General features: G+C 39.0%; 1 protein-coding gene across 6 annotated transcripts in view; it reads right to left on the bottom strand.

Moving 5' to 3' along the window:
• Window positions 1-27,932, bottom strand: part of ANO4 (anoctamin 4) — a 202,726-nt gene that overhangs the window by 137,151 nt on the left and 37,643 nt on the right. The window lies entirely within an intron of this gene.

The raw sequence follows: 27,932 nt of genomic DNA, 5'->3' as shown, positions 1-27,932 counted from the left end.
CTGTTTTGAGGAAAACAGTAAGGCTGCAAGCCACAATAACATGATCTTAAGCTTGAAAAAGATTCCACTTTTACCAGTCCTGTGAAACATTACCTACGACACTGGAAATAATCTCTCACACCAAACACTTGCAAATTTGTCATGTAGCCAATTTTTAAATAGAAATTGTGATGAAAAACAAGCTTTACTTTTCCAAAGAGAAATGCAAAGCTGAAATTTCTTATGTGTCTATTGTACAGTCTTAGAAAGAAATACTGTCTTACAGTAACTAATGCTGCTTCTGACTTCCTTACATTCACATAGATGCAATTGCTGCAGCTTCAGTTGAATCACTTTTAGCACTAAAGGTGAAAACCTTTAGACAATCTCTTTCAGGCTGCAAAGCTGAATGATAATACTATGATACACTTAAATTTTACACTTAATTTAATTGTGACACTTACTGCTTTTATCAGCAACCTATCTTTTAAAAAAAAACAAATTAAAAAGCAGGTGGAAGAGCAGATCCTAAAACCCAGAAATGTGGATATTGCAAGCACATTGTAAGTTGCAGTCACTCAAAATCGTTAGACATCATTGATTAGATTGCTCATTTTTGTGAAAGGCATCCCTCACTGAAATGTCCAAGAATGCCTTAACGACTGCTCTTCCAGTTCTGCTGAAAGTCAGTGTATGCAAACCTCCAGGTCACTGGAGAGGTTTTGAATCTCTGAAATCTTAATATACTTTGATCCATAATATACTACCAAGGCGAAAAGAGCTGCCACTTATATGGGTGAATTGTGAAAACAGTGGGATTGCACACATAAGGAAAGTTTGGGCAAATTGCTCTTTGATTTTGAATGCATAAAGCCATTTTAAAGCTGTATACTTGCTACCTGACTTCACTGCACTTTGCCAGAGCTGATCTCCTGCAGGAAGTGTAAAGGCACAAGGGCTCTCCTGCAGCAACTGCTCACAATACCTCCCAATTACAGGGCTAATATATTTGCCAGCTGTTTCTAAAGACTGTAGACATCACACTTTCTCTAGCACAGACAGCAAGTCCCAGCCACCTTATTCTTGAGAAAGGCAGCATAGTAATCCCCATGAGCAGAATGACGAGTATGCCTGGACAACACATTTCTTTGACCATGTTAGCCATATAGTGTAGCCATAAGGGACTTCAAACAGTGAGAAGCTAAGCCCCAGCTGTAAAATGAGCTTTTTACTTCTTGTGCAGTCACTAGAAACTTGTGATACTCAAAATATTGTGCAAATATCCCTAAGGCATTAAAAAATTAACCACAACTGTTTCATGTACTGGTCATGAAATGAGTGATCTATTTTAGGAACGGGCTCCAAACATAGACTGCTACATTTCTCTGAGGTTCAAGTAAATTGCTTTTTCGCATTCTGAAAATTCTATACGCTTTTGTGAAGCTGTGACTCAGCTTCCTAAACTATTTCTGCAGCACTTATTTTCAGAGATCAAAATTAAGGATACTGCAGCCAGATCATTATTCCCAAGAACTGCAAAATTTGCAGCTTGATCACATCCAAAATTATGTTCAATCAACAACTTGACTCTGGTTACATGCAACCTTTTATTTCTTCCACTAAGCAAAAGCGCTATGAAATTGTAACACCAAACTACATGAGGAAGAATGTGCCAGCTTTACTGGAAATTTTACAGGTTGATCTTTAGACATATTTATAGCCTAAAAGTGCTTCAAAACTACCACTTTTACACCAGAAGCGTATCACCAATATATTCAATATGATTGGGAGTTCTTCACTCCACTTTCCTTGGCACTGCAGTTATTTCCTTCATATAAGACATTCTCTTGACTAGGAGAGTGAATTTCCATTATTTTCATGAGAACCAGGCACGGGATAAAGACGGAAGTATCCTTTTTAGTTATCATTTCTGATTTTTCCAGAGAGAGACCAGAACTTCATTTTCTACATGTTATTTCTTTTCCTAGAAGTCTGCAAAAACACAAGATAATATTGCAGCAAGCTGCAGTATTACCTTGTTGTTGTATGTGAAAGCCCTTTGAAAAGAGATATTAGCAGTTGAGAATACATCCCCAGATAACGTGCACAAGAACAAAGAGAAAAGGAGGTGGAATCAGAAGTAGAAAAGCTATTGGAAATAACACATATACCTTATGGGAAATGAAAACCTAGTGAACTATTGACACTAAGCAGAATCTAGAGTAAACCTCCCCTATTCTTCCTGCAAATAACCCACACTGCTGCTGAATCCTGGGGTTTGTGGGTCAGAGATGTGAGAAAACAGCACAGAGACCTCTGAAGGGTAGCTGTTAACGTTGACACCAATTTTTTTTTTGCAGTGTGACAATACCCACACAAGACATCTAGAAAAAAAGACAAGTTCTCCAGCAGTATGTTGCTGGCTGGGTCTTCAATTAACTACATTTGGCAGAGTTTTTCTCCTGCCTTCAGTCTTGGCCATATAGTTGCTGACACCAAAATGCCAGTGCTGTTGCAAACTTGGTTACATGGCCTTTGACCGTACCTGTCCCTGCAGCATGGTCATTTTTAGGTGAGCTTGTAGCCTCAATGGCTGGGTACAAGCACACTGGCATGCTCTGACAGGCAGTATTAGGTGCTACAAAACCCCAGGAATTTCTCGCACCGCTCCCTCTGGCTTAATATAATGGATCACAAGTACCATTTCAACTGAGGGCTGCGGCGCAAATGCAAGTTAAAGACTTAGACATTGGCCAGTAGACACAGCTGACTGTTCACTTTGCAGGACTGGATTTTGAACAGGGCTCTGTCATCTGCACTTGGCTGGTTGCAAAACAAGTACTTAAGAATGGGAAGTAGAAATTTTGTGTTTTGATGCTGAATTAGATTTAAGCCTTCACGTATTATATGTGTCACTCGGCTCTCTCACCCCATTCCTGCATGCAGCAAAAGTCTCTGTATTTTCAAATTTTCATGTGCCTTTCTCTTCCTTATCTATATTTCTATCTTTTTTTCTCATACAAGCTTCTTGTCTCCATGAGGATCTGCTCATCTTGCTGCCCTTCTGTTCTCCTCTGATGCTTCTGTTTGAGCTTGCAGGTTTATGTAGGAGAAATACCTTAATTCCCTTCCTACCAAGGCATCTCAGCTATGCAGTTTGCCAGCAGGGAAGAACAGCTTCTATACTGCTTCTGGCTAACTTTTTTTTGCTCCCAGCTATGTCTTTTTATTATAATTTTTTCCAAAGCCACATTTCTTTTACATTGAGCATATATTGCCTCTTATAAAGTGGTAGTATGCTTATGACACTAAAGAATTTATAATGCTCCAGATAAAACTTGCATATGAGAACATTAAAACTGGAGTATTAAAATACTTCCAAGTCAGGAAGCAATAAAATCAAACATAAAGAAGAAAAAGAAGACAGAAATTACTAAAAGTAGAAAACACTACAGTGTGCCCACATGCAGTTTTATGTGATGGTGGTATTTGTTTTGTTGGCTCATGAGATGCTACAGTGATGAACGACATCCTGCACTACTCAGAAGTCACTCTGCTAAGGCATCTGATGGGGCATCTGCTTTGGTCATGTCTTAGTCCTGGCTAGCAGGTGTTGTGCACCACACATCTCTGTACAGAGCAACACCTGTACTCAGTGGACCTCATCCAGCACGCCTGCACTATTCAACTGAGCATAGCACAGCAACTCTGGTACTGGTGGAGATGCCTTATGATCAGGAATGGGGTCAGCAAACTGTACCCAAATTATATTGTGCTGGGACTGAGACACCTCTCCACCTGGGGAGGCACCCCCCTGTAGCAACTGTCAGGTTTGGGTCAGCCCTAGTTACATTCCACCCTGTACCACTTTGGGATACAGGCATATATTTATAGGTTCCTTCCTGATGTTTCTGTCTCTAGCCAGAGATAATATGAACATGAATAAGCAATAATAATGCAATGCAGAATTACAAAGCTGTATAAACAATCCATTAACTAACAATGGTCAATTAGCTTCAAGTGCCCTGACCTGCTTTGTAGATCATCTCTGAGATAACAGACTGCTGCTGGCAGGGGCAGTAAGTCCTTTCGGTTTAGTATCATCAGAACGTCAGTGCTCATGTTGGAGACAAATTACTGCAGCAATTGCTCTCTTTTTTTATGTGGGTCTTCTATTCTTTTTAAGCCTTATGCAGAGGCCTTAGGAGCAGATCGAGGTAGACCCCTTCTTCAATGACTTTCTCAGAGCAGAGCAAGTGCAGGGGAGCACAGACCAAGAAGTGAGGAGGAAAATCTCAGATGCAGTGTGATGTAGGGCCACAAAAAGTAAAACAGCTCTAGAAAGCCTGCAGTCATCGAGGTACAGATAAGCAAGCTCATAAGAAAGCACTTTGCAAGCATGGGCAGAGAGTAGAAAATGAGGCTTTAAGGTGCAGTATATAAATAGGCAAATGACATATTTAGTTCCTTTCAACTTTTACACCCAGGGAAGTTCACATTAAAAAGCTAAGCACCCTTTCCTCACCTTGTGCAAACTGCCACATTTCCTGTTAAAGTCAATGATGCTCTGTAGACAGCTTCAGCTTTTTCACATTTTCAAGCTAGCCTTGATAAGGGGCAGCTCAGAAAGGGCAAGCAACATAAAAGTTTTTTCATGCCAACCCATTTTCATCTGAGAGTCAGAAGAGACACCTGTGTTTGATGCCATCATGGACTCTTCTGCTTGCTCTGAGTCCTAGGTGGAAATGAATGAGCTTGAGAGAAAAATTCACCAGCTGCCCTCTGTACACATACCTGAAAGCACAGTCTAAAGGAGGTTCCCTTTTTCCCCACCTAGTGTGCCCTACTTAGATAACAAATACATCCAGAAAAGCATGGTTATCTTTCTCTGTGCCTTCGGGAAAAATGTCACAACAACATTAGGATTCCCACGTTAGATTAAATCATTTTCCAGAAGCTTAAATATCACAACTCTAATACAGCATCAAGTCCCTTGCCCCTGGAAACAAGTGATTTCATGAATTGTATGTAAGCCCAGATTGTGCTTCAAAATACAGCTTTGAAAATGTCGAAACATTTCTAACTACATCAGATGTAAAAACACCTCACAACTGCAAATCTTTAAAGAAGCAAACAGAAAAGCTAGTAGTATCAGACCTTCCCTGGAATTTGACTGGCTGGAGAGAACGACTAACACTGCATCTTGACAAATTACATGTTTTCAGTTTGTTGAGGCTCTGCATGACCTTCCCCCCGAGTCCCTCCCAAATATTGGAGGGATGACAGGATTTTCAAGGCCCATAGTAGTTTCAGAAGCTGTTACTTTTTTTGCCATTTTCTATCAAAAACTTTGTTCAGTTGGCTTCTGAATTTACTTTTTTTTTTAGCATATATAATTTTCCATAGAGAGAAACCACAGATCTTAAATTTACAGCCTGTGAAGGAATAGCTATTTCTTTGTCTGAAACATGTCATCCACAAAATTTTGTATTGAAAAAGATCATGAATGGCCACTCCCTTTACCTCTCTATTCCATTCATGATACTACAAGAGCTCTATCATATCACCTCTCTGTTGTTTCTATTCCCAAGCCTAGGATACCTGGTTTACGCTGTTGTTCCTCACCAATAAGCTTTTGTATACCTCCCAGCATCCCTGATCACTCCTTCTCTTGTTCCTTTGCTTTTTCAAGAAATTAAGACCTGAAATGCACGTTAGGAAAGTTTGAAGAACTAGCACCAGAAACGCCCATGATGTTCAGGTTGTGCCTTCAACAAGGATTTACAGTAGTACAATGATGTTTGTGGTTTTGTTCTTTCCCTTGTTATTTCATCTGCCCCAAGACACTTTTAGACAGGCTCTAGCTCCCTCTTGCATTTGCCAACTCTTCAGGCAATTTTCCGGTCAATCAGAGATCTCCCTCCTAACCTACCTGCTCCAGGCCCTTGCATCAAATGAAGGCTGCAGGAAAAAATACTGCATTATTTCTTGCATTTGTAGGTTTCATCTTTTTCCACTTCAGTTGCTTTCTAGGTCTTATGTTTATCACTACTGCAAGAGCATCACTGTACACCCTTTTGTATCAACAAATCTTCACAAATGTGTATTACTTGTCACTGCATTTATTATTTTTTTTCCCAATTACTCTCCTTCAATGGGAAGAGAGTAGCATCATACTCTGCCTGCTAGTCACTGGTGGTGTTATTAGGATCTTCATTTTGAACTGTGATCAAAGGCATGTCTGAACTAGAACCAGGACTCCATGAGGGGGCTTGTGTACACACTGGGTTTATGCAGCTTTATCTGCATAAATTTAGAAATTAACAGTTTTACACTAGCAAACATGCTTTGGGCCAGAACAGCTTATTCTCCCCTACAAAAGTGGCTACATTACCTGTGGTATAACTGCATCGAGAGCCAGTGTTAAGTCTGTCAAAGTCCTAACGAATAAAAAGATCATGCTTACTTTTGGTCTACCATCAAAGGGTCTTTTTTATAGCCCTGAAGGTGGTTTATTACAACATGCTAGCATTCAACAGTAATTATTTAGCATGGCTGGAAAACTCCGTAATGCTCACAGAGATGCAAGATAACCACCTGAAGTCATGAACATATCTTAAAGAGAGTCATAATAATCTTGTTTTAATGGTCTATGTGACAGTCTGAAAAACCACTTGTCTTCCTTAGGCATGAGTGAAGAGAAAAGCTTAGCTAAGTGAATATAAAGCCCTTTTTGGCTACTGTTGACTTATCTGTGATTGTCATGAGCATGTTGCAGGGCCATGGTGTCAAACACAAGATGCTGCCTACACAAGTCATAAGAACGCAGGTGAATATAATAGAACTTTCTTCCCCAAGATGCCTAAATTTGATTAATTTATAAGTATTACATTTTTATTTCTGTCTAACAATTCCTTATTTAGTTCCTCTCTGCAAAAAGAAAACTATAGTGCATGTATGCTGCTGTATTTTCCAGGCTACTGGGATAAACGCCTAAGAATTGTGTTTATGTCCCTCTTCAGTTTGCCCAGCAAGCTGCAATCAGATTTTTTTGTCACCATCCCAGCTGACAGTTTTCTTACTGGGGTTGCCTGCATTTTTTGTTTGTGTGTGTTTATTGCTTCTCTTTTGTTTGTTGTTTGTTTTAGTATCTACTTTGATTTACATTGTTGTTACAACTGGACTTTTAATAGTATTAGAACCACATGAATTCTGAAGAGTAATTTGAATAAAAACTTTTTTTGAAAAGTTCCTTTGCTTGATGCAGTATTAAAATAGAAGTGAGAACACCTTGTCCTGAAACCTGACAGACACAATAGAAATCAAAAACTGAGGCTGATAAAACATTTTCAGTAGAATGTTTCTCTATCAAAAAAATTGTCAGTTTGTTAGGAAAAAACTTGTCCCAAAGTCAAAAGCTGCTGTCAAAAATTTTGTTTAGAAAAGAAATCTAACCTTATCTTGACTGGGATATCCTGGCTTTTTATTTTGTAATGACTTGACACTTTGAAAAAAATGCAACCTAACATATCAAATAGGATACAAGTTATCCAATAGAATACAAATTATCAATTAGAAAACCTGTTGCCTCTGAGCAAACAAAAACAAAATTATAATTTCAATTACTGAAATACCATCTGTAATACCAATCATCAATTAATGTTACTGTAACATACAAATAGTAAGAAATAATTCAAAGCATAAAAATTAAAACCAGAAAGCAAAACATGTCAAATAAGAAAACAAAATGCAGTAAAAACAAGAAGTTCAACCAAGATGAAATATTTCAACCGTCCAGAAGCAAATTCTGACATAAATATTTTAAGCATTATTTTGAAAAGTGACTTCAGAAAGTACTCAAAAGAGATTGAAAGGGAAAAAAATTGCAAAAATATTAGATTTTATCTGGATTGGATATTCTGGCTTTTCACTCACCACCTCTATAAGCAACTGGAATAGACTTGCACTAGAAACAGGTTCATACAAAAAAAAAATAGATTCATATCACAGTTTCCATCACAATAAATAATATCCTGTCAATACTTCTTTCTTTAAGGCAATAACTATTTCTCAAAAAAAAATTGGAAGATTGGATCTGTCATCTTAAGTGGCACTTACTGATTTGGAAACTATGCGGTAACTCATCTTATTCATTTTACTATATATGCACAGCATTTACTAGCCAAAAATAGAGCACTGAGATGATTTAAAACTTACTTTCATTTATGTTAAGTACTGTGTTCAAAATTGTTTTCTTTCTTAACAACTAGCTATCACTCTGATTTTCAAAATCAAGAGCATTCTCATTAAAAACTTTCTGCATTGATTTTGAGGCTTTTGCCCATACACATACAGTAAAATGTAACTGCACACACAGCAGTCATATGCAATACAAACATCAGGGCAAACTGCAATGTCCCATGAAACAAAGCACCACGCCAAGTCCCAGACGCTTATTATTGGCCAAAGAACGAAGTGAAGCACTAGCCATGCAGATATATTCCGAGTGTAGGTAGATTTAAAAGCAGAGAATTGGGTTTTTTTCCCCCACATCTTAATGTGCTGCCTGAATGTCAACTGCTGCATTTCAAATACCACAAGTCACATTTTATCTCTTTTAATTGGATATTCTTTATAATGCAGAACAGTGCAATCAATCTGAGAAATCATCTGTGAAACAGGAAAAAACCCAGGAGACTTCACAGATGGGAAAAAAGATAGCTCAGGGTACGTCTGAATGTGTCTGCCTCCACGGCAGAGACAGTAACGATTTTCAGCACAGCAACTAGGCTTAATTTAACTTTGTGTTCTTGCGTCCTGTTTCAGGGGACTGGTTCGCCATCAGCACTCCCACTGCTCCAGCGACGGGCCAGCCCTGGCCATGCTTTCTGGGGAACCTGCAAGCAGCAGGTCAAACATACACTCCTGCCTTCACCCAGCCTATGCCCCAGCTACAGGACATTCTATAGGCTTGGCATCAAAATGCTCTCTGCCTGTAGATAAGTTTTATTAACCATTAATTAACTTTTACTTTGATGATAATTTTAATTAATCCCTCTACAGCCAATGTCTTCAGGGGCAGAGCTTAAGACAACAAAAGTTACTTCTTCTTCTCCACCCACCCCACTCACCCCCAAAAAAATCATCTTATACCCCATATTGTAGCAAAAAATAATACTTGAATAAAATGCCTGTAAAGTAAACATGCATCTGGACAGGTGATCTGACTATACAGGTCATACATGCTGGGTCAAGTCCAATACCTAGGAGGGATTTTGCTTTCCAAAATGACCATCCATTGCGGACATACAGGCTGTTCCTACATCCTGGGACCCATGGGCACATCTGAGGCCCCAGCACCTCACATGTCCAGGGTCTGATGTTAGACCACAGCTAAAGAAAGGCCCAGAAGCCTCCCACCCACTCCTGAGGAAGGGTCTCTCACATGGGCTGGAAGCACATGCTGTGGTATGCTCTAGCAAAGCCCAGGCAAGCATCATTCTGCAAAGAAGGAGCACCAGCCTCCACAGACATGCTTGCTGAAACACCAAAGTCTGCCATCAACCTTTTCTATGGAAAAGACATGTTTACAAGGGCCAGCTGTATGAGAAATTTTGAGGCACGTGTACTACTTGTCCTCCTTTCACACATCATTAACATCCAGCACATTCTTTCTTGGTAAGTAACGCTTTTCGTTGTAATAAAGCCTATGGTGGCAAGCTTTCTAAATGGTCATAAAGCGAGGGCAATCCCCAGAGGAGACAGCAACTGTAGTGTGCAGCAGATGCCAGTGAAAAATCTGTATTCATCTGCCACCTCATCTTTCTGGCACGACTCCAAGCAATTAACAACAACAAGACGCTATTGTATGCAAACCTGCCATGTTTGTGCATACATTCCTTATAGGGATCCAATTGATTGTTCTCAACTTACTCTGATCTGGATTTAACAAAGCACAGGTATTGCTTATTTCACTTCTGAGCTAGATTGCATTTCTGATAGAAGAGCAATAAGTACTGAAAGACAACAATAATCACATATTGATTGCCTGAATTTAGCAGATTAATATAGATGGAATGAAGTGTTCTACCGATTGATACCATTTCGATTTCTTGAGCTCTTCATAGCAGAGTCAGAAGAAAAGGTAGGAGGCTATAAAATGCAGTAACAACATTGGAGGATGTACAGTCTACGACATACAGATTTGGTTTTGTAAAAAGCTGTCTGTGCTCTAACTTATTTACTGAATAACAGCCTTGTGCAAGCACAAGGCCCACCAATCTTTCACGTGTAAATAATTCTCTGATACATTAGCAATTCAGAAAAACATGTAAAGTATGTGAGATATAATTCAAGCTATGTTTTATGCACTACATAAAACAGTGAATGTTAGTTGGATGTTCCTAACAGTTAAGATGAGGCACAGGAGAGACACAATTTTTTGAATACACCTAAACCAGCTTAATTATAGAAAGAACTTATAAAAAGAACCATGTGCCTAAATTTAACTCCTGTGATGTCTTTTCAGCGAAAGGACGTTCACAAATACTCTTTCACAAAAGTTTTCTTTTCTTCACTAATACCTCTGACACTCAATGTCCCATTACTGTTTCCATTCATTTTCAAAACATGAACAGAAAGTAAAGAAAAAAAAAAGACAATACACATGTAACAGATACTGCAAATATTTGTAAGTTGTATGTTGTAAGTATTGCAAATATATTGAAAGTTACATTTGTAAGAACGTTCCAGTCTAAGAATGATGGTGAATTTGTTCTGAATATTACAGGAGGTTTGAGGATTCAAAACAACCAGATAGTCAAGGAAGAGAGACTGTTTCTCTTCACAGATACCTTTTTTCTCAGAATCAAGAACATGCAGTTCAACAGATGTGTAGACCTCAACCTTCACAAACAATTCCTAAACTGAAATTTCATCACCAAAACCACCTATACAATTCTGAAACATGTTAGTAGTGATTCTGAGAAGAGCTTAACATGTCATTAACTGGGACTGTCTTTGGGTTTTTTTTAATTGACTAGGCTGCCCTTTGGTATTTTTAGGTTTAAGTGACCTACTAATGGACTTTATTATTCTCTTGATTTCTCAGTATCCTGCTGCTCCTGTATTTGAGTTTCCCTTTGTGGATGGTATACCATCATAGCAGCAGGGTACACAACCATCTTTAATTGTTCAGATGCTGTGTATTGCTCCTTTTTTTTTTTTTGTTAAAAAAAAAACAAACAACAACCAAAACTCAGCAAAAAAAGATAACCAACCAACCACCTACCTCATTCCTTCCCTGGGTGAATGCCTGTATAGACATAACTACATAAAGCTGTCTTCTATACTCCCTGAAAGAGAAATGTGTACTTCTGCATGTTAGATCTGAGCCCCAGAATCAAAATAGTACCAAAAATCATGGGTCCCACAAGATTCATCTCTTCCTTCTAATCCTTTATGAACACAAGCTTAAATCCTGAAAAGACTGGTTATAGAGATAATGTTCTTGTTAAATTTCTATGAGGAGTTAACTATCAACCAGAAATATATTTCTTCATTTACAAAGTAATATGAGCCTGCTTACAAAAGGCTATTAATGGATCACAGCAGTCATAATTACAGTTGCATGCAATCTGGAAATAGATTTCCAAAGATGATTTTAATATCTCAAACAATAAAGTACATTATGTGCCTAGGAGTGAAAGAAGTAGATGAGCTAGAACTGGAGTAGATGAAGGTTTATGAGAAAATGAACATTAGATAACAATATAATCTGTTAAAGAGTATTTCCTCTCAGTTCCTGATAACGTTCCTGTTTTCAGTCCCTTTATGTGACATGTCTCCTTGTTGAAATTTGGCATGACCTTCATTTTACGTCTACTGACAATACTTCCTTCAGTGAGCAAGCCATGGCAAGGAAATGATTGTTACACTCCCTCCCTTTCTCATGAACTGCAGGGTTTTGGTTTTGCTCCTGTCTTTGCAACTGTCAAACTTACTCCTTTCATAATGCATTATGGGTCCCCACCTGGACTTTAAAACGTGTAAATCTAAACCAATAAAGAAAATGTCATAGTTGTCAATATTGAACCTTTCTTTATTTTTCTTCTCAGCTTTTCCAGTTAGCAATCCATTTTATAGATAAATATATGAGAACCTAAATATTAGACCAAATATAATGATTCCTAAGAATTCATAAATTCTAAAAATTGCTGTCCAAATATGCTCAAGATACTTGGTGCTCTTATCAGTTCCATAAGTGCTTTTTCCTTCTTAGAATTTAATGGTATATGTCAAAATGTCTTATATATTATCTTCAATTTAAAATAAATAATCTCAAACCAGTTACTTTAATCCTATCTCTGTGAATATCCACAATTTAGAGTTCAGTGATTATTCTCGCTGACACTAAATTCACATTCAGTAAATACAAAGACCATATATGCTCTTAATTCATGCGGTGATAATTTCCTGACTGCTTGCTTTCTGATTTATACAAGTGCAAGAGACTATAAATGTATGAAAAAAAGTTCTCTTCTCCCTCCCTTACTGAACTGTGTCACAGCTCATCTCTTCTAAATTTTAAAAATGCAGTTGTTATTTATGGTGCATAAAGTCTGTTGTTTACTCTGTCTTTAGAAATGAATGCATACTTCTGTAAAAACATGACAATAATGACACACTTTTGAGACCTGCAAATCCCAAATCCAGCTTTCTCAGTAAAAATACTATTTACCAGGTTTCACTACATGCTGATGGATGGTATGAGAAATATTTCGACCTAGCTATAATCCCGTCTATCAGAAGTGTTGGGGAAGGAAATCATCTGACAACCTGCATAAGGTCAGTCCTTCAGCCAATTTTTCAGAAACTTGGTCATGGTAATTCACAACACAGTTTGGTTTTGTTTTTGTTTTTTTTTTAATATTCTAGTTCAACTTGCAATTGCTTGGTATGACCTGCTATCAGCTTTCTTGCAGACTCAATCCCATGTCTTAGTGGTATTTTGTAAATGTATTGCTTGCTGAGCTGCTCACTGACCGAACACTTTGTCAAGCGTTCAACTGACTTTGGAATTTAAAATAAAGTTCTTGACAGGACCCTGTACACATGAGAAAAAAACAGCCCTTTAGATCACACTGATCCTATTCTCCATTACAAAAGTACAAAAAGCAATCTCTTTCTTACCCATGTTTCACATGAAATAAAAATATCATTGCAGGATGGCAGAGACATCTTAAATGAACCCACACTTCACATAGCAGTAAAGTTAGTAACAGTTAACTTTGCTCTGAAAGCTAAACTTTTCTAAAGATGTTACATAACATGAATAATTCTGTAATTGAGTTTATTTTTAACCGTGTTTACTTTTAAATGAACTACTGAGGCATTGAACTTAAGGCTGTCACCTTTAAATTACTTGTTACATTAATAAAATAAATACTTTTCAAAATAATAATAAATAATTTCCAAAACATCCCCTTGCTTAGAGGTGCTTTACAGTCTGCTTCTTCCAGATATGCACTGCGTGGAGAAATACCTCTGGCAGGCTGACAGCATCACCCAGCCCTAACTCCAGCAGAACTGGCTTGCTTTCTCCAAGCTATGGACAAGACCAGTGAAAGACAAATGAATTGTGGCCATAGGGCTGAATAAAACCAGGCGGTGATCTCATGGTCAAAGCCCACCATGCTCACTCCAGATGTCAGCCAGCTCAGCCAGCCACCTGCGGGCAGCTCAAGACCTCACAACTACAATCACAGATAGCATGAAAGGAGAAAAGTCAAGTCCTCTGCTGACCTGCCCTCCTGCCCACTACACGCAGTGCAGGAACACTCCCCCCCCCCACCCCCACCCTGATACACTTCTGAATCATTAAATTCAACCTCGGTAGAGCCAGTTGCATTTTTTTTTTTTAAGCAGTGTGTTTTCCATGGTATTTTTGCAACTTGATTAAAAGCACCTGTCTCTTGCCAGTCCCTCAGCCTCCTAACCATACTCGGAAATCTGCACAGAGTCTGAGGTTCTCTATCTGTAAGCTCTTTCTCTCAGTCTCACACATTCTTTGGACATGGAAAGTTTCATTCTAAAATGGTCTTATTCTGGCGATTTCAGAATGAAACACACGAGTTCTCATTTCAGGGAAAGTGTCAATATGTCATCTGATGTACAATATTTTCACAGGGGAATTTCCAGTAGGAAAAGAAATTCCCTATTCCTTGGATCTAATACACACAAATAATGTGATACAAAATAATCTAGCTGTGTCCTGAGAGAAATCAGAGGAACAGAGACATGAGTGCTAGAGTTACATTTCACTGAACTGTAATGTGTGACGGATTTTCTTTGTTAATGCACGAGCAGCTTGTTTTCTCCCCCCTCTATTCTGTCACCTCACTTCCTTTTTTAATTTTAAAAAAAGTATTTCCCAATAAGATTCTGAATATGAATATCAATAAAAAGATAGCCCAGAACTAGGAAAAGGAAAAATAACGTTTTAAGTATGAGAGAAACGTTGGCAGATTTTTAACTATAAATTCATCTAGATGATATCTAGTGATATCACAAGTATTACTGCCAGGCTCTATCTAGTTCTCCAAGTCTATTTTAAGCCAGCATTATGATTAGATAGTTAGCATGCAGCATCGTTTAAAAGAAAAAAAAATTAAAAGAATGATCAGGATCATATAACTTTTCCTCTCTGCATATAGAAGTCCCTATAACAGATTACTGTAAGAACTTAAATTCTCTGGGAACATTGTTAGAAGCTGTAAAAACTCACCTTTCTCTAAGACGAGCATGTTTCTTAAAGGCAACTTCCTATGTTTGGAAATTCACTGTAAAGGTTGCCATGGTGATTAATTTTAAAAGTGAAATTCTCCCCTTTTAAAGTTTTTTCTTTAAAGAAGAAATGCTCTGTACTAGAGCCCAGACCTCAGCAAGGCAAATAGGAATGAAAATCCCATCGTAATCTTGAAGATTAAAGGACATGGTCTCTGTATAACTGAAACTTCAGCAGCAAAGACATTTTCAGAAATATATTGGAAATATCTATTTTTACCTAAAAATGATAAATACATCCATGGGAGTAAGAACTGAGGGAGAAAAGCAACATCTTCCAGTTGTCAGACTGCAGCAAGCAGGCCAGGTTATACTAGTGAGAGGAAGAATTGTACTGCTAGCTGGAGCTCAGCAGAAAAAACAGCAGAGTCAGCTGAGATAGTGTCATTGTGTGGCAAGAGAGAGAAAAGAAGTGCATCACCAAAAAGCCTAGAAGCCAAAGGTCATTAATGAACAGCTCTTTACCTAAGGCATCTTCAGTTTTCTTTCCATGGATGAAGATGAAATAGACGTCTCCATCTATTGACTTCTCCTCTGCACAATGCTACCCAGAGCTACATCAGACCTTGGCTTTCCACACAACTGTTAGCGGCCAAGGAGCAGACAAATGCACAGCTCTGTTCCGGCAGCACGAGATGGGTAAGTACCATTTCTTCTCTAAAAAACATACAATGTTCAACATTACATCATGCAATTTGTCACTGCATAAGCTGCCACTGCAGAAATAATAGCAAGTGTTGTGCCAGTTCAATACCCAGGCAATTTATGACTTCCTTATTCATATAAAAGATCACAGTACTGTGAAACAGCTGCATTATTCATTATGTGTTTAATATTTTATCTCTCTAGACAGAATTATCTTAATAAGCACAATTAAAATGTCTGACGTAGACAGTTTATTTTAATACAATCAATCAAATCTGTTTCAAAGACCTGCTTGACCTTAAAGCTCCACTGATTAAACAGAGAGAAGGAGAAACATTCTGAGACTAATGTGTGCAGTGTCTGGGTGTCACTCATTTTGCCTTGAACGACTACCCAAGGAAGACTTTTTACTTGATCTACTACTACATCAGTCATGGTAACTGTAAGATGTTCTAAGTTATATCAAATTATTTTAAGTTAAACACATAAGGTCATGATTACAATGAAAGAAATTACCTTTTAAAAAATGGCAGAACACATGAATAATTATTATTGCTGCTCTGTCATGACCATAAAGTTTAATAAATCCATATGCTTTGTATTTACCCACTAGGACTTCTAGGGGAAAAACTAGTATCTGCATGGCATCAGTTACAGGTATGAAGGCAATGAAAGTTGGGTAGGAAACAGTGACATTCTTGTTCCCCAGCACCCAGAGCAGCAATGCTGATCCTAAATTAGTGGTCCTCATGCCTTTTTGCTTTCTCTTACAGGAAAGGATCGCACCTATTGGCAGCTCCCTCATCCCTAAAGGAAGTCCAGTTTGGTTTCAATGTATAAGAAGTCCCAGAGAACTATATTTTGTAGCACACAGAGTTTAAGCAATGAAAACCACATTTGCTGAGCAAGGAGAAAACTGGAGTCCAATGTGTAAACAGCTAAACTGGTACAAGCATTTCAAGGTTGCTATCTATGTTATTAACAGGTGAGTTAATTCTTTTACACACTAATTTTTATAGACAAAGTAAATAGATGAAATTGCAACTATTCTCCATATTTAGTCTTGAATAAGGTTCTTTTTTAAGAACTATGGAGACAAACCACACTCCAGAAATCCAACCTTAAGACTTCCTAAATCTCCTTAGAGATTTCTAGTTTCCAGTGTTCCTCTACTTTTTTGGAAATAAACTCACAAGCCTTCAAGATTATTTAAGATAGTTAAGAAAAAACATTTATCTGGGTCAGTCCTGGGAGAGGCAGTGAGGCAGAGATTAGACATAACAAGAACAACTCCATCCCTTAGTGCTACACTGATTTTCATCAAAGATATTTTGCTCCTAGCCCTGAAATCATGTGCACAGCTTTTAGTCCAGTGGGAAAAAGGGAAAAAAATAATTAAAAAACAAGTTGTCAAAAGATCATTTCAGGAGTGCACATTCACACAACAGAAGAAAAACTACAGATTTAATGGGCACAAGGCTTCTAAATTCTACAAAGCTCCAGAAACAAAAGAATTGAGATCTGTGAAAATTAGGTAGGAATTTTTTCCTGAAATATTAGAAAGGATAAATATTAACTCCTTTAAATTGCAAGAGTTGTCACATTCTGAGAATTTGCTCGTCTGAAAAAGCACATTGCTCTGTTTTCTTCTTCATGATTGTATTTGTCCCAGGAAGCACCAGAAGAGCTTCTCAGAAGGATCATCAGCAACCCCATGCTGATACCATTGTATGCTTTTAGACTTCAGGCACACACAATACTTTTGCTGGGCTCAGAAATTGTGGAACCGAAAAAGAAACACCAAAAGAGAGAGAAAGGACTCCAGCCACTTCTCGGCTTTGCTACTTATTGCCAAAGGCCATCTTCCATGTTCTTGATTAATGTTCATTTAAAGATACGAAGATTCACACCGGACTTGAAAAGCACCGTATGTCACTGGAAGAGACTAAGGTGAGTTGGCGAGGAGTATTTTTTCTAGTATCCCTCTGTAACCATTTTCAGTGGTCTAAAAGCCATTCAGCCCTTGCCTGCTGCTTCTAAACACAGGGGTCAAACTCCACCTGGGGGCAAAGAAGTTGCTGGAGGTCTCCATGTAGCACCTTTTAGCTCAGAACAAAGCTGAGAATGACCAAAGCTAAATCTCCCTATGACCTGTCTTTGAAAGGTGAGACTAATTTTCTGTGCAGGAGTAAGCTAAGCTAAGCTAAGAACAGTAATGAAGCATCATTAACAAGCTTTGTACCTTTTTTCTTTCCTTTTCTCAATGTTTCCTTTCCCTTGACTAGCATTTTCCTTAGGCTATGACTTGCTTCTCATTTACTCCACTTCAGCAAATTGCAAAACAGTTTATTCCTAAGCAGAGTGTTTGTGAATTACTTTTGAAACACCACTGCTTGGAAGGGATATAAGGAAGGTGGGAACTAGTCCAAATACTGGTCAATAAAAGACCAGCAAAGCCTGTTACAGGCACTTTATTTGAAAGGCAACAGTGTGCCTGCAACAGGCATCAGATGATGCACAAGTTCAAAATCACAACTTGCAGACAATGCACTTTGAAGAATTTTGGTGGTCTGGCAAGCTGCATTAGCTGGCAGTGAAGGAGAGTGAAAGAGAGATCAGGCCTTACCTGCTGGCCTGGGACTCCCACGAGTGTTGGCGCTAACACTAAAAACAGCCAGAAGAAAAAGTGGAAGCTTTTCCAGTCCCTCACATAGTGCTGTGAACCTGTTGTGCATTGAAAGCATAAAACCAGTGCCAACCTGTTTAAGCTTTGCCACGCAATAGAATAAGTATGCTAAAAATGAACGAATACATTCTGTATAATTATCCTCTATTTGTAATTTGCACTGGGTTTTATAAATAATAATGCCTAGAAAGCTTTAATTTAGAATTTAATCTAACTGACACTGTTGTCTTTAAACAATCAAAGACACACAGAGAGAATAATTGAAGATTATAAAAGCAGTAAAGAATTTGGTACCTGTCTGCTTTTGAAAGAAAGTGGGTGAAAACAGTGTTGGCTTTTCAGTCCTTCACTAGGACGGTGTCAGCATTCAGAACAAGCAGGAAACACATGAACATACTGTGAAGGATGCTGGCTGTCAAGGAGAGCATAAGAACTGGCTAATTCTTGACACTGTAGCAGAGCAGAATCCCATAAATGTTGCCTGGAGTTGGAAGTGTGTTTTTCAGTTAAGACAAGGCCAAACAAACCAAAAAACCCAAAAGAAAATGTTGTGGGTTTAGCTGAACCTTCTCTTTCAGCACCATTGTTCAAGCTGGGTATTTTGCTCATGACTTCACCAACATTTTATAACCAGCTCTTTACACCAAAAAAAGCAAGTCAAGGGATCCCAGCACATAAAGGAGGGTAGAATGGCAGCTGGGGGCAGGTGGCTGAGGAATCAGCCGGAGAGATGCCTGGGCCTCCACAGGCAGACATACATCAGCTCAGAATTGTGTTGTGATCTCCCTGTCCTCCTTAAAACACATCTGAGGTCTTCCCAGGAGCTTACACACCTGGAAATGAAGGTAAGAAGCAAATGAAGACAATACTTCTGAGTATAGTGTCCAAAACATTTGAACATATGGTAAAAGTTCTGGACAATTTTTGATAAATTGGGATAAAAAGAGAAACTGGATTGTTCTACCCTCCTCCCCAAAAGAAGGAAAGACTCAATATGAGGAACAGAAACTTTCATTATAAACTTGGAAATTCCATGCTATAAGTAATCTTGGAAACACAAAGAATCATTTAATTAGAGACAACAGTTTTATTGATGTTTCCAGTTTACAGGAAGGCACTGCAGAGACACAAATCTAAACATAAAGAAATGCTTTCAGATAGGAAGGCCATCTGAGCTGCTGAATCCAAAATGAGGATGTGCTAGTAGCACAGAATAAGGAGATCAGGCTTAAACTAACAGAATCCAGAAATGAGAAGAGAGAAACAAATTTATCTGTAAAGGGAGACCCTTCCTCCAATGCCATTCCCATGAGCACTGGACAATGTGACTGGTCAGTCTTTCCCTCTCTAATTCAGAACACAGTTGTATATCTACCCTATCACTTCCAGCTGAGAGGGAGCTGCTGTGTGAATGTGGCAAATGACTCAGTATTCTGCAGTACCAGAATAAGCTGCCAGTAATTCAGCTGCTAAATTTGCAACTTTGCTATTAGGTCAATATGACCAATTCAGTTCCAGCTGGACAGGGGAACCACTGCAATGTAATCTCCTGCAGCACTACTAAGTGGCACCATTAAACTGAAGAACTGTGGCCAAGTGTTATTAATATGCCACAGAAGCAATGTGTGACTACTACACAAATGTATACCCCCTAGGATATCCATGAAAGGACAGACATTGCCATTCAGAGTCTGTGGAAGTAGACACGAGGGACATCCTCCAAATTGCATGGCAGAAGTACAGGGTAAGCCAAGGTCTGAGAGCAGTTTGGGGAGATGATGGCAACATGGTGGCCCCAAGGCGCTGGATGCTCTATAGCTCAAGCAATAAGTCTTCTGTTTTCTCTCTGTGCAGTCCCAAGCTTCCTGTAACACTTGATTGTGCCAACCACAGCGGATTCATTGAAAAAGTAACTGGCCTGACTGTAATGCAATTACTCTTGAAACAGTTAGCAGCCCAGTTCCAGGGATGAAGCCCTCTGGCAGAAAGACTTCATGGGCCTAAAACCAAGGACCAAAACACTGAATGTAAATTCCTATTCAGTAGGAATGATTCCTATTTATACCTGTCAGGGACACAAAGACCCATTTAACCTAGGACAAATTTACCACTTTGTGTAGCATTGAGGAGTCCCATCATAATGAAGGTGGTGATGAGGCTCCTCAGTATATTTGACAGACAGGTCATAAGTGCTGTTGACTTCGACCTACTGCAAATACCAGCCAGAGTCTAGAGGTGAAGTGTAAATTGAAACAAGTGTCAAAGCTTCCTCAAGGACACTCTTGTAGGAGAAACAAGCCACGGTAGAGACAATCCAGGAACACGATATTAAGTCACATTCAATTCCTAACAAGTACTTGGAGCAGAACGCCAAGGGAGGGAGGGGCTGCATATCCATCAAACATCAAATATGTGAGGGCATCTGAAAGAATCCAGCTGAGTCATCCAGGAAGTGCTCAGGCCAAGGAGAGAAAAGAACTCAAGTAATGGTAAGTTATATCTCCGTATCCTTCATATAGTTTTGCATACCCCGAGGGTGCCCAAGGCAGCTAGCAGATGCCAGTGAACAGTAGGGACAGTGCAATACCTGGGACCAGACATTTGTCTGTGTAGGTAAAGAAATAAGCAAAGCAGTGATTCTAGCATATTACTTTATGATTAGTGATAATGAAGAGCTCCCCCATGAACTAGCCAGAACTGTACCACTGTGCTGGAGAGGTCAACCACAGCAGCCTTAGCACAGTGCCAGTAGCTCAGCACACAGGACAGCAAGTCTTGACAATACAGAAGGTGTTATACAGAGACTGAAACCAGCTTGCTCACTGTTGCCAGTAGAAATACCAAACAGCATGTACTTTCTACATTGCCACACCAATAGTTTTTTGGAACAGATGATAAAAACTTTAGCCTCGTTCAATAACTTAACATGCCTTGCTGAAGGCTAAAGGAAATCTAGGAAAATGGTGAAAATGAAGACTTGTTATTGGCACTCAAAAATTATTCACGCTACATGACTAGGCAGATTGCAAGGGGTAAAATGTACCTCCTGCTTCTCCTCCTGCCAGCTGAGAGATGAGTCCCCCCTCAAGACTGGATTTTGCCTGAGTGGACTTTCATACTGTCCCAGCAGAATTAAGAGATGAACATGAAAGGACAGAGAAAAGCAAAGTAATATGTCATGGTACGAGTCCTGGGGCATGATGTATGCCTGCATCATACAGTGCAAGCTGAGGAACAGAGCAGAAGGAGGATTCATCAGACTGGGAGAAAACAGAAAAGGTCTGTTCACTTTCAGTGGCAGGAAGCAGTAATCACAGCACATGACTCCTTCAAATTCCGAGACCTTGGCTACGCACAGGCATTGTGATCTTTTGGCTAACATTATCATATGTAAACAGAATCAGGTGTTGTACTACCCAACATACTACCTTCAAAAGACAAGCCAAAATACAACATTCTATAATAAAGCAGTTCAACTTCAAACAGAAATTTATGCACACATCTTCACCTGGATATTCAGCAATAAAAAGAGCTTGGTGGCAAAGTCAAGCCAAGTATGAAGGAATCAACATCTTTTAAACTTTTACAGCTCCTCTGTAAACTCCCAGGAACTGCACAGCAGCACTGGAGAAGTAAGTCTGTTTGCAGGCAGGGTGGTGTGTTGAGCTGTGAAGCACATGCCACAGGAACAGCTGGGAGAGTAGGAGTGGGAAGATGGACTGTTACAAGAAGAGAGCAAAGGCCACAGGCTGCACAGAGATGTACCAGTCCAAGCACAGTTGTCAGGTAGCCACAGAACAGAAAGAGTAATACTCTTAAAAAAAGAAGCAACTGTAACACTGGGAGATGGCTACTGGTGCAGGAAAATGACAGAAGCAAAAGCAGACAACTGTGAAGCAGCTGCACAGTAGCTGTACCATATTTGCATCAGTTAAACTCAGAGCAAGCCTTCAGCTTGTCCAACATGAGCAATTTAGCCCCTTGGAGGGCTGGTGGGAAGCTATTCAGTGCCATGCAACCTGGCAGAGAAACTCTAAGATGACAGAAGGAACTTTACTATCTCCTATAAAGACAAGCTAGAAGTGGGAGATTATTGAGAGTTTATGTAGAGGAATTTGAAGCCTAGCAGATAGTCTGGGCTGACAGGCAAAGCACTGGCAACCTCTGACCTCAATAAGAAAGTGAACATTTGTAAAAAAAAAAAAAAAGAAAAAAACACAACCAAAATAACAACAACAAAAAGAAACAAAAAACACCAAACCCCACCCTGCAATGAAAAAAATGGAAACAGAAACCTTAGCAGACTGTGTAACACTTGGAGGGAAGAACAGATCTTATGGAGAAAGCAGATTGAGGACTGATCAGTCTACATGCCTCCATAGACAGCACTGTAGCTATATTTCCAATACCTCTGTAAATAGTTAATTCAAATGCATGCTGTTACACGACTCACAAAAGATAGTGATTTTTTTTCCCTTGCTGGGAAAAATTAAAACATTATTTCTACATACTCAATGCAAGGGATACTGAAGTTATTAAAAAAAAAAGTGACCTTATGTTTTCCAAAACAGGGGGTGGGGGTGGTCCCCTTCAGTGTTCTACTCCTGTAGTTAGTCATTCTTAGTTATCAAAAACAGAATGACAGAAAAGTTTTCCTTCCCTAGTTTCATGTTTACTAATCATTATCAAATACAATAGAAAGTATGTAATCTGCTTTAAACTTTAGTATGTATGTAGAAGTTTTGGAGCTCTAGTAAGTTTATACTAAGTACAACAACTTAACAACATACAATGTCACAGACAGTAAGAATAAACTTTCTTGTATTAAATATTAAAATTATTATTAATAATAATACACAACGCTGCAGCAAAGTTAAGAACAAATGTAGACTGCAGTCACCACAAATCCTTTTCACCAGGTTTGCCTGGAATCACAAGAATCAGAAAATTACTGCAAAACTACTTCAGAAACAAGAGAAGCAACAACAATGAAGGTGAAATTCTGATAATGTGTCTCACACATCTTCCTTTGAAAGTCACCCACCTTCTAAGTCAAGAGGGGGAGACACACAGACACATACACCCCCAAACAGAGGGAAACCTCAAAGAAAAGCAAAATCCCTGGCAATTATATGTTTTGCTAAGAAATTTCACTTGTCTGAGAGCTTGTTAATAATTTTTCATTCCTGAAGAGTCATTTTTCCTCAGTAGAGTTATACCATAAGCAATGTCACATTGCAATAGATTATGTGTCACCACTGACACACTCTAATTTGCTCTGAATGCAGACATTTATGGTTTTATACAGACCTACTTCATGCTAATGGTATAATAATGTTGACCTGTGGTTTTTACAAGGAAAAAAGAAAGTAGCAAATCATGGGGAAATGACTGTTGTAACAGGCAGTCATGTTTCCCAGAAGAGGCTTTGCTCCTACTGTTAATGATGCCACCTCCTGTTAACCAGCCCAGACCTGAGAAATACTGTTTGAACAGTGAAGTTGGCAGTCATTCTGGGAGGCTCACTGACCACTACCAACAAGACAAAAGTCATCACACTTAGCAAAGACATTGCAACGAGCTGCTGACAGCATTGGGCAGCCCTCCAAACTGATGCCATCCCAAATGTGAATGTGACCTTGGGCTGGGCCAAGGGAGGGCCAAACCAATCTTGAAAAGGGGAGAGCTAAGGTCTGCCAGTCTACTGCTGGCCAGGGAATGAAGGGATGGAGTAACAACCTCGTTTCTGAGAAAACTTCTTAACCTCCAGTGTTACTGCTTCATGTCCCCTTGTCTTGCTCACAGGCTGCTTTTCTAGGTCTCTGGGTCAAATGCAGAAAATGCAAGGTTGGCTGTTCCCTCCTGCAGCCCTCAGCAACTGTCCGGGGTACCCCTGCCAGGAGCCAGTCCTGCCCTCCTGGCATTTAGACCCTCACTTTACTCAATGTCAGCCCACGCTGCATCACCTCTGGGGCTACTTGGGCTTCCTTGGCAGCTCCCCCTCCTGGGAGCCTGCCATCCTTTCCCCATCCAATCCCATCTGTCACTCAGAAGATTTTCTTTCTTTTTAAGAAAGTCCCCCCATCTTACTTATTCTCTGTCTCAGTTCCCTTATAATGTACTTTCTTCTATTTACTCTATCTTTGATCTTTTAATTAATCTGGTTTTGTTTGTTCAAGTGTAGTTCAATATCTTGACAGCATTATTTTCTGTACTGTATATTGCCTCAGTTATTTGATTCTCTAAAGCTTTCTGGAGATTACTTATTTACAGGACATCTTATAATTAAAGTTTTTAGATTACGCTGGAAATGAAGTTGTCATTGTGAAAGTAACACTGAAATATGCTGTAGATTTAATCCACTGTTTAATTCTTACACGCAGGTACAAACAACACCTAAATGCTAAACCCATGAACATAGTTTCATAGTAAAAACAATTTACTCCCAAACAAAACAAAACCATCTTCATATAATTGCACCCACTAACATTGTCTATTAATTACATTTTAAAATCAGCATTCAGAAAAATTGTTCCAGCAGGTAGTAAACTGTATGCCATTCACAAATATTCCGGTATGCCAAATGTTATTTAGGTATAGTAGTTAATGAAAGCAAACTCCTGCTTCTCCTCTAACAGCTGGGAAATAGCACTGCTGGGACCAGCGTAACACAGGACAAAAGTCTGTTCTGCAGCCTGTGTGGCCTATACTGGCAGCACTGTCCTGTTCTCTTGGCATGCAGGGAAATCCTTATGTAGCAAATCCATGTACAACATATTTCTACCTCAGGCTGCAGCAGAAAGCAGAGAAGATCAGAGACCAACATTACTTTCCTTCCAGTGTGTTGCTGTTGACTAGAGTCAGTAGATTAATTTCTCCACCAGAACACCTTCTGCACAACTGCAGACAAAAGGTGTCAATGAGAGGACTGATATGATACACACTTATGGTTTGCAGCTGCAGGACTCTAGGACTCCTGTGCCAATGCCATCATTCTGATTACTAGCTGGTGCCTTACACCAGTTGAAAGACATAAATGCAAACTTAACAGATGCTTTTTCTGGACAAGGATTCTGCAGCAGCTTACTGTTTAAGTTTAGGCCTACAGGTTTCTGTATGTTGCGTACCAGCTTGCATCTGGAGTTGCCTAATGCATCAGTTACTTTAGTAGGCCAGATTTCAAAAATTCAATGCAGACTCCTTATTTAAACATCAGCTTTCACTTGGGACTTTAAGGCCAAGGTTTCTCTGGTATCCTCATGGTAAGGTTAAAATTCTTACTTAAAAAGCAAAAGCAAAAAACCCAAAACCAAACCAACCCCCTCAAAAAAAAACAGAAAAAAAAAAAAACTTGCTTTAAAGCGTTTTTAAAAGAAGTAATTGTAGTTGACTTAGCACATTAAATAATTCAAATTTCACCTAATTATACCAAATCTGGGGACTACCTACTCTGAATTCCATCTACCATCATGCTGCTCATTAACTTCACTTTGTTAGGTCCCATCAGAGATTTTTAGAGTGTTTTCTAGTTTTGCCTTACCTAAATAATTCTTTAGCATGCGTAAATGTTGTGCATTGTTGTTTGTCCTACACAGAGACTTTCAATTTTCTCTCCCAACTGCATCTGCTCTGTTTCCTGCTTCCTCATGTGCATATAACAGCCTTTGACATACAGTCATGACTCATCTCCTCCTGCCTTGCACCTTTTACTATGCCCTGAACTACCTTGGAAGTGTGTATTTTTGGTCTGTCCTTTCACTGTGAACCATCTCTCTTTCCTAGAAAAGCAATCTTGCATCAACAAGGCATCAGACAAATTTTGGTAGTTTTTGTTCACAGCTTCCATGCCACGCTGACCCTCCCTCATCTCTGTCTTCTCTGTTCAATTCATTCCCAGAGGCCAAGACTGCACCTCCCTTACTTTTCATCAAAATGCCATAGCAGTCTCTGGCATTACAGACAGAAATCACTTAAGTCTCTTACAATCAACCAAAATGTTTCATAGTCGTTGCTTGAATAAGCAGTAGTTAAGATATTGCAGAGTTACAAACATCATGATCAGACATTTCCCTGACTGTGGTGCCCCAGAGAACTCCAACCACAACATGTTTGATTCAGGAGCCATCTTCCAACAACTGGGGAGGTTTGCATAAATGGCTTCCAGAGAACACTTGCACTACTGACATTTCTTTAAATGAAAGCAATAAAGACCCAGCTGGTTAAAAAAAAAACAACCAAACAAACAAACCAACCAACACCAGCAAAAACCCCTAGATAACAAGAATAATTTACTAGAAGTCTCTGTCTTGCCCATGGGAAATTAATCAGAAAACCAAACCAAAGTGAATGTGAAGAACAAAGATTTTTCTGTCTCTCTTTTTCTACACATTTGAAAAAAGCCACATGTATTTAACAAGTCATTAGTCATCATAAGCATTACTACAGTAGCAGTCATACTGGCCATCTCCACAAAATACAATCACAATGATATTCTAAATCTAACATTAACATTCCTGATTTCCCTAGGAAACAGTATGGCAAGAAGGAAGATCTTCAGGCTTCAGTAAAATATAGCAATACTGCACAATTCCCCCAGGGCAATCTGTTTCAATAAAAGTTGCAAAAATAATGACACAGAAGGCAGAGCAACACTTCCAAACAAAATCACACAGGATACCAGAGCTGAAGATTACCCACAAGGTTGATAACCTGGGCAATGCAGACCATTTCTAATGACACAGGTACATTCAACACAGCTGTTGAGCAACCGGCTGCAACAAAAGTAAGTTCAAGGCAGAAAACTGTGCAGTTTGTAAATAAGCTCACCTAAGCTAATAAAAAGTATAAAGACTAAGAAAAGCCAGGGAGGCAAGTGGACAGGCCAAGTAAATACAAATCAACCTTTGACTCAACTGTTGCCCTGCAGGTTTAGGAGAGATGTGCAGGACAGGTCTGAAGCACATGCTGTGAGTCGGAAATCAATGACACTATGGGCCACAAATAATGTAGCTAAACACTGCACAGCCTGCCAAAACTGCAAACTAGAGAGTCCATTTAGAAGCACCTCTGTGAAAACTCATCAAGATCCCGCACTTTCATAACATCAACTCTTCTTCATTCACATATTGAAAGCACAACAGCAAATCTAATATTAGCATGTTCTGATAATTCAGAGCCTATATGAATCTTTGTATCTTTCCTTCAGAGTGAATCTTTCAGCCTCAGTACAGCTTTTATTTTGGTCACATATTATCTGTGATTTATTTCCTAATCCTGTTTTCTGAATTTCTAACAGTGAGCTAGTTGGCAGCTAAACAACCAAAGAATCAGCAATTATATTCTGTAGCCAAGAAAGAGATCTCACTACTTAATTCCAAAATACATTTTCTTTGTAGGAAAATAATGAAAAAGAGATCACTCGTTTGTATCTTCTGTGTATAGCAAACTCCCAAAGTACACTGACTTTTAATTGTGTTTGCAGTCATACTATATCATGAATTTCTTATTTTTGTTATATAAATGTGGAAAAGGTTTCCTCTTTAGAATAAATTGACGGGAATATATCTATCTACACATTAATCAGAGGTGAATGAGATAAAGGTGTAAAATGCCAGGAAATGAAATAACCTGAGGAATACTAATTTCAGTATAAACCAGCTAAGCCTCAGTCAGTCCCGTGGTTATCTGGTTCCTGTCCTACCATAACAGCAAACATCCATCCACATTACATTTCATTATGTTTTTCATTCAGTACTTTATTTTATCACATGAAAGCTGT

This window comes from Falco naumanni, chromosome 5, assembly GCF_017639655.2.
Source record: "Falco naumanni isolate bFalNau1 chromosome 5, bFalNau1.pat, whole genome shotgun sequence".
NCBI lineage: Eukaryota > Metazoa > Chordata > Aves > Falconiformes > Falconidae > Falco > Falco naumanni.
This window is presented reverse-complemented; position numbering and strand designations above follow the sequence as displayed.